This window comes from Rutidosis leptorrhynchoides, chromosome 4 (genome assembly GCF_046630445.1).
Source record: "Rutidosis leptorrhynchoides isolate AG116_Rl617_1_P2 chromosome 4, CSIRO_AGI_Rlap_v1, whole genome shotgun sequence".
Taxonomy (NCBI): Eukaryota; Viridiplantae; Streptophyta; class Magnoliopsida; order Asterales; family Asteraceae; genus Rutidosis; species Rutidosis leptorrhynchoides.
The window spans coordinates 297,426,105-297,435,405 of record NC_092336.1 but is presented as its reverse complement, the minus strand read 5'-3'; positions in this window follow the sequence as shown (position 1 = coordinate 297,435,405).

Genomic DNA, 9,301 nt, shown 5'->3' with positions numbered 1-9,301 from the left:
TATTGAATGTGTACTTATGTATTAGGTACCTTGCTCGAAGCATACAGAAGTGCTAAATCACCACCGACGTGATAAGGTGAATGTAATAATTATATATGTATGTATATAATTTATTTGCTTGTGAGGTATGGATTTAAAGTTCGTTGTTGACGATGCCATACCATTATTGTTTGTTGGATGAGGGTTTAAAGTTCGTTGTTGACGATACCTCATGTATGGAATTAAAGTTCGATGTTGACGATGCCATACGACTATTGTAGTCACGTTCGATGAGGGTTTAAAGTTCGTTGTTGACGATACCTCATATGTGGGTTTTAAGTTCAATGTTGATGATACCACATTAATTGGGACGGTTGGGATTTAAGTTCGATGTTGATGATACCATTCGCATAGCTAGCCTTGAAACTTGAATACTAATGGATGTTGTGAACAACAATGTTTATGTGTTGTAGTGTAGCATATTGTTTTATTCGCGTTATATGCTATTGTTGTGCTAGCTTGCGTATTGAAGATTTTAGCGTTATACTTACGACGGTATGCTAATTAAAATGCTAGCTTGTATTCATTGATATGCGGAATTTTATGCGTGGTTGCGTAAGTGTGTGCAAGTAGGTAAATTGTATATGTATATATATAATTATTGCATTCACTAAGCTTTATGCTTACCCCTCTCGTTGTTTACCTTTTACAGGTATCGTGTATTAAAGCTAACTAGTTGTTAGACTAGATGCTTAGGAGCGCTTGGGCTCAATGGGGTAGCTTTTGGAGATTTGGACGCGGATTGGGGATTTGGTAGTCCCCGGGATTATGCTCTTGGTATCGGGTTGGGTTATTGTGTACTAACCCGTATTTCTTGTGTTCGGGTCATTATTACAAATGATTTTGTAAAGTGTAATTTGTGTACCAAGGGTCATGATAAATTGTTAAACGTATCATTACGATGTTATGTTTTGATTAAAACAGAGTTGAAAATGTATTGTATTAATGAGATCTAACTTATAAAAAAAAATGTGCTCCATTTTTGGTTAAACGGATTGGGGTTGTTTCAAGTGGTATCAGAGCATGGTCTAAGGGAATTAGGTGACCTTGGAATAGGTGCCTAGTCTTAGACTTATTGACAGTGGTGCGTTAATTGCAGGACTTGTAGGATTACGGGTCGAATTGAGATTTGTTAGTGCCTTAGAGTAGGTGACTAACTAGGACTTGTGTTTGTCCAATGTGGAATTTTATGGGGCCTTATTTCGTGCGTAAATTAGTGCCTTAGATTGCTAGTGCCTAATGTAAGTAGGCGAACTTGGACGTTGTTTTAGTAATCGTCACCTAGGTAGTAGGTTGACTTGTGTTGCGGTGTACTTGTGTATATTTATTATTATATTGTATATATGTGTATATATATACAGGTATCTAATTGTGCGGTGTCCTAGGGACGAATCTATTGGAGAGATTCGAGTAATTGGCGGTTTTGAGTGATCAAGTTCGCGGTAAGGACTTTGGTCATTCGGGCACTAGGAGTTATCGCGTGTTATCTTGTGTGAATGTTACGTCAGTCCAGGTAAAGTACTTTGCGTGACCATGTGAAAATGGTAAGGTACTCATTTGTAATAGTGATTGATCACCATTATTACGAAAGTGTATCTTGACACCAAGCATGACATGACAAGTACCGAACGGAGGAAACGTGGCATGGTTGGGATAGAACGGGACGAATTAGGAATCTTTTATTGGTTCCTAGGATATAGTGGTCTCGAGTGATGTGCTTGTTGTCACATCGAGTTTTTTGCGAGTCGGGAAGTGTTACTGTGGATTCGTTTAGTTAAGTGAGTGAGCCAACTCACGAGTTCGGTGCATGCTTAGTCACACTAAGTAGTGGGTGCATTTTGAGATTTGTCATTCGTTGAAGTTACTCATCGTAACTACGATGACCGATTTACGTGTGCGTGTGTGCGACGAGGACTTGAATTCCGTAATGGAATGCGACAAGTCTAATGATTGTGGTTTGAGTTACACTCGGTAGAGTGTGTGGTTAGAGAATCATGTTAGGATTCTTGTTGTGAGTCGCCTTGGAATTGGCGAATCGGGAAGTCTTTGGGTCATTAAGCTCATGGGAGTGGGATGATAATGCTAAAAATGAACATATATTTCATAGCATTATTACTCAAGAAAGACAAGCTTTTAGTTGCAATTGTTCTATTTAAAAGTGATATTCGTTTAAATAATAAAAGGTGAAGACAAAAGACAGATTCAACGAATTGAAGATGCAAACGACCAAAAAGCTCAAAAGTACAAAAGACAATCAAAGAGGTTCCAATTATTGATAAGAAACGTCTAGAAATTACAAGAGTACAAGATTCAAAACGCAAAGTACAAGATATTAAATTGTACGCAAGGACGTTCGAAAATCCGGAACCGGGACCAGAGTCAACTCTCAACGCTCGACGCAACGGACTAAAAATTACAAGTTAACTATGTATATAAATATAATATAATATATAATTAATTATATAAATTATATATATATATTATATTTAAATAATAAACCGTCGGTAAACAAAGAGCCAAAATGGAGTGAGCTGTAATTACAAACTCCGCGACTCGCGGAGTTTGAAGAAGGAATGGACCGCGAGTCGCGGAGCCCCAAAAATTGAAACTCCCTATAAAGCCCAACGAATTCTGATCAATTTTTCATCCAATATCCATCAATCTCTCTATCTATATACGTAATATTTATATTTATAATTTATATTTTAATTTTAATTTTAATTTTAATCCTAATAATAAGGGTATGTTAGCAAATGTTGTAAGGGTGTAAGTCGAAATTCTGTCCGTGTAACGCTACGCTATTTTTAATCATTGTAAGTTATGTTCAACCTTTTTAATTTAATGTCTCGTAGCTAAGTTATTATTATGCTTATTTAATCCGAAGTAATCATGATGTTGGGCTAATTACTAAAATTGGGTAATTGGGCTTTGTACCATAATTTGGGTTTGGACAAAAGAACGACACTTGTGGAAATTAGACTATGGGCTATTAATGGGCTTTATATTTGTTTAACTAAATGATAGTTTGTTAATGTTAATATAAAGATTTACAATTGGGCGTCCCTATAAATTACCATATACACTCGATCGGACACGATGAGCGAGGTATTTATATGTACGAATAATCGTTCATTTAACCGGACACGGGAATGGATTAATAGCCACTAGAATAATTAAAACAGGGGTGAAATTATGTACAAGGACACTTGGTATAATTGATAACAAAATATTAAAACCTTGGGTTACACTCAGTCGACATCCTGGTGTAATTATTAAACAAAGTATTAAAATCTTGTTACAGTTTAAGTCCCCAATTAGTTGGAATATTTAACTTCGGGTATAAGGATAATTTGACGAGGACACTCGCACTTTATATTTATGACTGATGGACTGTTATGGACAAAAACCAGACGGACATATTAAATAATCCAGGACAAAGGACAATTAACCTATGGGCATAAAACTAAAATCAACACGTCAAACATCATGGTTACGGAAGTTTAAATAAGCATAATTCTTTTATTTCATATTTAATTTCCTTTATTTTATATTTAATTGCACTTCTAATTATCGTATTTTTATTGTTATTGTATTTAATTGCACTTTTAATTATCGTACTTTTTAATCGCAAGTTTATTTTATCGCACTTTTATTATTCGCAATTTCATTATCGTTATTTACTTTACGTTTTAAATTAAGTCTTGTATTTATTTATTATTTTACATTTGGTTTTAACTGCGACTAAAGTTTTAAAATCGACAAACCGGTCATTAAACGGTAAAAACCCCCCTTTATAATAATAATATTACTTATATATATATTTGTATTTTTATAAAAGTAAACTAATATAGCGTTAAGCTTTGTTTAAAGATTTTCCCTGTGGAACGAACCGGACTTACTCAAAACTACACTACTGTACGATTAGGTGCACTGCCTATAAGTGTTGTAGCAAGGTTTAAGTATATCCATTCTCTAAATAAATAAATATCTTGTGTAAAATTGTATCGTATTTAATAGTATTTCCTGCTAAAATATAAAGCTATTTTATATACACCTCGCATAACATCAAGTTATTTTTGGCGCCGCTGTCGGGGAACAATCTAGCTTAAAAGCCGGAAGCGCAACGCTACATAAAAAAAAAGATTTTTATTTTTAGTTTACTTTTATTAAAATTCACTTTTGTAAAAATATGTTTTTAATTATTCGAAAATATAAAAAGAAAAACAAAAAATTTATATATTTTTAAGATTTTATTAAATATTTAAGTTTTATAAAGTTTCTTTATTTTTATTTTATAAAAATATAAGTTTTTATTATATAAATATTTTAGATTTTAAAACAGAAAACAGAAAAAAAGAAAAAAAAATGCGTCAAATTTTAAACTGTACCTGAGTTGAAAATTGGAACCCCGCGACTCGCGGAGTTTGCAGCCTCGAATACCGTGACTCGCGGAGCCACCCTGACACCGACAGAAACCCTAATCATCATTTATTACGGGTAATTATTAATTATTATTATTAATAAACCCTAATTACTTAATTATTAATATAATTAGTTTAAGTTTTTAAATTAAATTGTATTTTAAATTTTAATTAGTTTTATTATATATAAAATTAATAGTTTTATAAAATAAATAATATAAATATTTTTATAAAAATTGTACTTTTTACAACTTTTAGTTTATTTTTATATTTTGTCCCTTTTTAATCGTTTTAGCGTAATATTTGTATTTTTAGCTCATATTTAGTTTTAAATTTAGTTTTTGCCATAGTTATTTTTACTTCTAGATTTTTAGGCTTTGCCGTAGAATTCCTTAAGTGCTTTTTCTTTAGACTAAGATTTAGGTACTTTAGAATTTTGCGACGCCTTTTTAAGTTTTAGTTTCTTTTTAAGTTATTTCCATTTGGGATTTAGTTTTTCCTGTAAGCTTTAATATTTTTTAGAAACCTTTTACCTATGTATCAATTATCATTCCAATTAGTAATCTCAATTTGCGATTATAATTTTAAGTTAGTTGTAGTAATAAGGTTAGGTTAGTCAAGTGTCTTTAAGTGTTATAATTTTCTTTTATTTTTCCGTCACCTTTTATTTTTCAACCATTTTTCTTTTTCGACCTTTTTCGACGAACTCTTTTTCTTTCTTATTTCTCGCTATTCTAGTTTTAGGACATAGATTTTTATTCTACTTCTTATCTAAATTTCTTAAAATTACGAAAATTTATTTTAAGTGGTTAAATTGATAGACATCAAAATTTTCTGGTTCGTAGTAATAGTTGGATTTGTATGTGGACTGGGTTATTGGAGCCAAACAGTCCTCAATTATATTGAGACCAAACGAATCCTGCCCCTCTGCTGCATCTTTTGGCTATTCGAAACGTGGGCAAAATCAGAAAAGTCTATTGATTGGATAACTTATTATAATTTTTCTTTCCTTTTAAAAACTAATAGGATATTCAGTGAATGCACCGAGCAAGACGTTCACCACCTTTTGTACGTTCACCACCTGTAACTAGATCAAGACATTTAGCAAATATTACTGCCGTTGATTTTTCTTTAGAATCGTCATCCAGTCGACCAAGTATTCCAGTTCAAATTTCCGATAATCCATTTTTTGAACCCGACCTCACAATTGAGAATCCGAAGAATATTCAGGGACGATTCGTAGATCCTGAACCACTAAACTTTCCTCCGGAACCACCAATCATTCAAACAGAGATTGTTGAGGAAGGAACCATTAAATCAGAATCCTCTAGTGATTTCGATTCAACAAATTCAATTATGGAAGTAACAGAACCATTAAGTATGGAAGACCGAATGAGAGCTAAACGCACTGGCCAAGGTCACGCAATTTCTCATCCAGACATTAATGCGCCAGATTATGAAATCAAAGGACAAATTCTACACATGGTGACTAATCAATGCCAATTTAGTGGTGCGCCGAAGGAAGATCCAAATGAACATCTACGTACCTTTAATAGGATCTGCACACTATTTAAAATCCGAGAAGTAGAGGATGAACAGATATATCTCATGTTATTTCCCTGGACTTTAAAGGGAGAAGCCAAATATTGGTTGGAATCATTACCTGAAGGGGCGATCGATACATGGGATGTTTTAGTTGAAAAATTTCTTAAACAATTCTTTCCTGCATCTAAAGCCGTAAGACTTCAAGGAGAAATTGTTACGTTCACACAGAAGCCAAATGAAACTCTATATGAAGCGTAGACAAGATTTGGAAAGTTATTAAGAGGATGTCCGCAACATGGTTTAGATACCTGTCAAATAGTACAAATATTCTACCAAGGATGCGACATCACTACAAGAAAAGACATAGATATAGCAGCTGGTGGTTCTATTATGAAGAAAACCGAAACTGATGCTTACAAAATTATTGATAACACTGCTTCCCACTCACATGAGTGGCACCAAGAAAAAGATATCGTTAGATCATCTAAAGCAGCTAGAGCCGATTCTAGCCATGACTTACATTCCATTTCCGCAAAGATAGATGCTGTCGAGAGACGAATGGAAAAGATGACTAAAGATATTCACTCAATATGAATTAGTTGTGAGCAGTGTGGAGGACCACATTTGACAAAAGATTGTCTCAGTATTGAATTAACAATGGAACAAAGAGAGAATATTTCATACATAAACCAAAGGCCTGGAAATAATTATCAGAATAATTATCAACCGTCAAGACCGATTTACAATCAAGACCAGAATTATAACTGAAATATTCCATACAACAACCAACAAGGTCCTAGCAATCAACAAGTATCCAATAATACTTACAACCAGCAAAGACCTAATTTTCAAAACAAACTACCACAACAAACCGATGATAAAAAGCCAAATTTAGAAGATATGATGACGAAGCTAGTTGAAACTCAAACGCAGTTTTTCACATCTCAGAAACAAACTAATGAACAAAATGCTCAAGCATTTAGAAATCAACAAGCTTCTATTCAAAATCTGGAACAAGAAGTAAGTAACCTAGCAAGATTAATAGGTGAAAGAAAACCGGGAAGTCTACCTAGTAATACAAATGCTAACCCCCGGAATGAAACAGCTAAAGCCATTACCACAAGAAGTGGAACAACACTTAAACCACCTGAAATACCTGTAACTTCTGATGAAGCTATTCCTACTCCACAAGAACCACAACCTGATCAAGATAAGGAAAAAGAACCGGTAGTTGAGAAGGTTAATGAAGATAACATAGTTAAGGCTAAACCTTATGTTAAACCATACCAACCACCACTTCCTTACCCGAGTAAAATGAAGAAAGAGAAACTTGAAGCCGAACAATCCAAATTCTTGGATATGTTTAAACAGATAAATGTAAATCTTCCTTTCATTAATGTGATTTCAGGAATGCCTAGATATGCTAAATTCTTGAAAGATCTGATCACGAATAGAAAGAAAATGGAAGAACTCTCGGCCGTTACTATGAATGCTAATTGTTCAGCAGTACTGTTGAATAAGATACCAGAAAAACTATCTGATCCAGGAAGTTTCACAATTCCATGTTTTCTGGGTAGTCTTAGTTCAATAGAAGCATTGGCAGACTTATGTGCTAGTATAAATTTAATGCCGTATTCACTATACGCTAAACTAGACCTTGGAGAATTGAAACCAACAAGAATAAGTATACAACTAGCTGATCGATCAATAAAATATCCTAGAGGGATAATGGAGAACATGCTAGTTAAAGTTGGTACTTTAGTATTTCCAGTAGATTTTGTTGTTTTGGACATGGAAGAAGATTCTCAAGTTCCTCTCATATTAGGAAGACCATTCTTAAACACGGCTAAAGCAATGATAGACGTGTTCGGTAAGAAACTGACCCAAAGTATAGAGGACGAGAGTGTTACCTTTTCTGTTGATAGAGCAATGCAACAACCGCAATCTGCAGATGATACATGTTATTATATTCAAACTATAGATGCACATGCAGAATTATTAGAAGAATTTCCAGAATTACAAGGAACAGGAGAATGTTCTTAAGGAGAAGGAAATGAACCAATTGATGAAGTTGAAATGTTAGCTACACTAATAGCTAATGGATATGAACCAACAACAGAAGAAATCCAAATGCTAAAAGAAGAAGATAGATATCGATACAAATCATCGATAGAAGAACCTCCGAAATTAGAGTTAAAGCCACTTCCAAACCATTTGGAATACACTTATTTACATGGTGAATCTGAATTACCTGTAATAATATCGTCTTCTCTTACTGAAAATGAGAAATCACAACTCATTTCTGTGTTGAAAGCTCATAAACCAGCCATTGCATGGAAGATTCATGATATTAAAGGAATAAGTCCTTCGTATTGCACACATAAAATCATTATGGAAGAAGGTCATAAAACGTATGTGCAACGCCAACGAAGACTAAATCTTAATATGCAAGATGTAGTTAAGAAAGAGATTATTAAACTGCTAGATGCAGGTTTGATATATCCAATCTCTGATAGTCCATGGGTAAGCCCAATTCAATGCGTGCCTAAGAAGGGTGGCATGACTGTCATTACAAATGAGAAAAATGAGCTTATTCCTACTAGGACTGTAACAGGATGGCGTGTGTGTATTGATTATAGAAAATTAAATGATGCCACCAGAAAAGATCACTTTCCCTTACCTTTCACTGATCAAATGTTGGAAAGATTAGCCGGAAATAGTTACTATTGTTTTCTAGATGGATTTTCCGGATATTTTCAAATTCCAATAGCACCCGAAGATCAAGAGAAAACCACATTCACGTCCCCTTATGGTACTTTTGCTTACAAACGCATGCCATTTGGACTTTGCAACTCCCCTGCAACCTTTCAAAGGTGTATGATGGCGATTTTTCACGACATGATTGAAGAATGCATGGAATTTTTCATGGATGACTTTTCAGTCTTCGGTGATACATTTGAATCATGTCTAGCTAATCTTGAACGAATGCTTATTAGATGCGAACAATCAAATCTAGTACTTAATTGGGAGAAATGCCATTTCATGGTTAAAGAAGGCATCGTTCTTGGACATAAAATTTCAAAAGAAGGAATTGAAGTGGATAGAGCTAAAGTAGATGTAATTGCTAAACTTCCACATCCCACCAATGTTAGAGGAGTTAGGAGTTTTCTAGGGCATGCTGGTTTTTACCGACGTTTCATAAAAGATTTTTCTAAAATTGCCACTCCTATGAATAAACTCCTAGAAAAAGATGCTCCATTCATCTTTTCAGATGAGTGTATCAAATCTTTTAATAT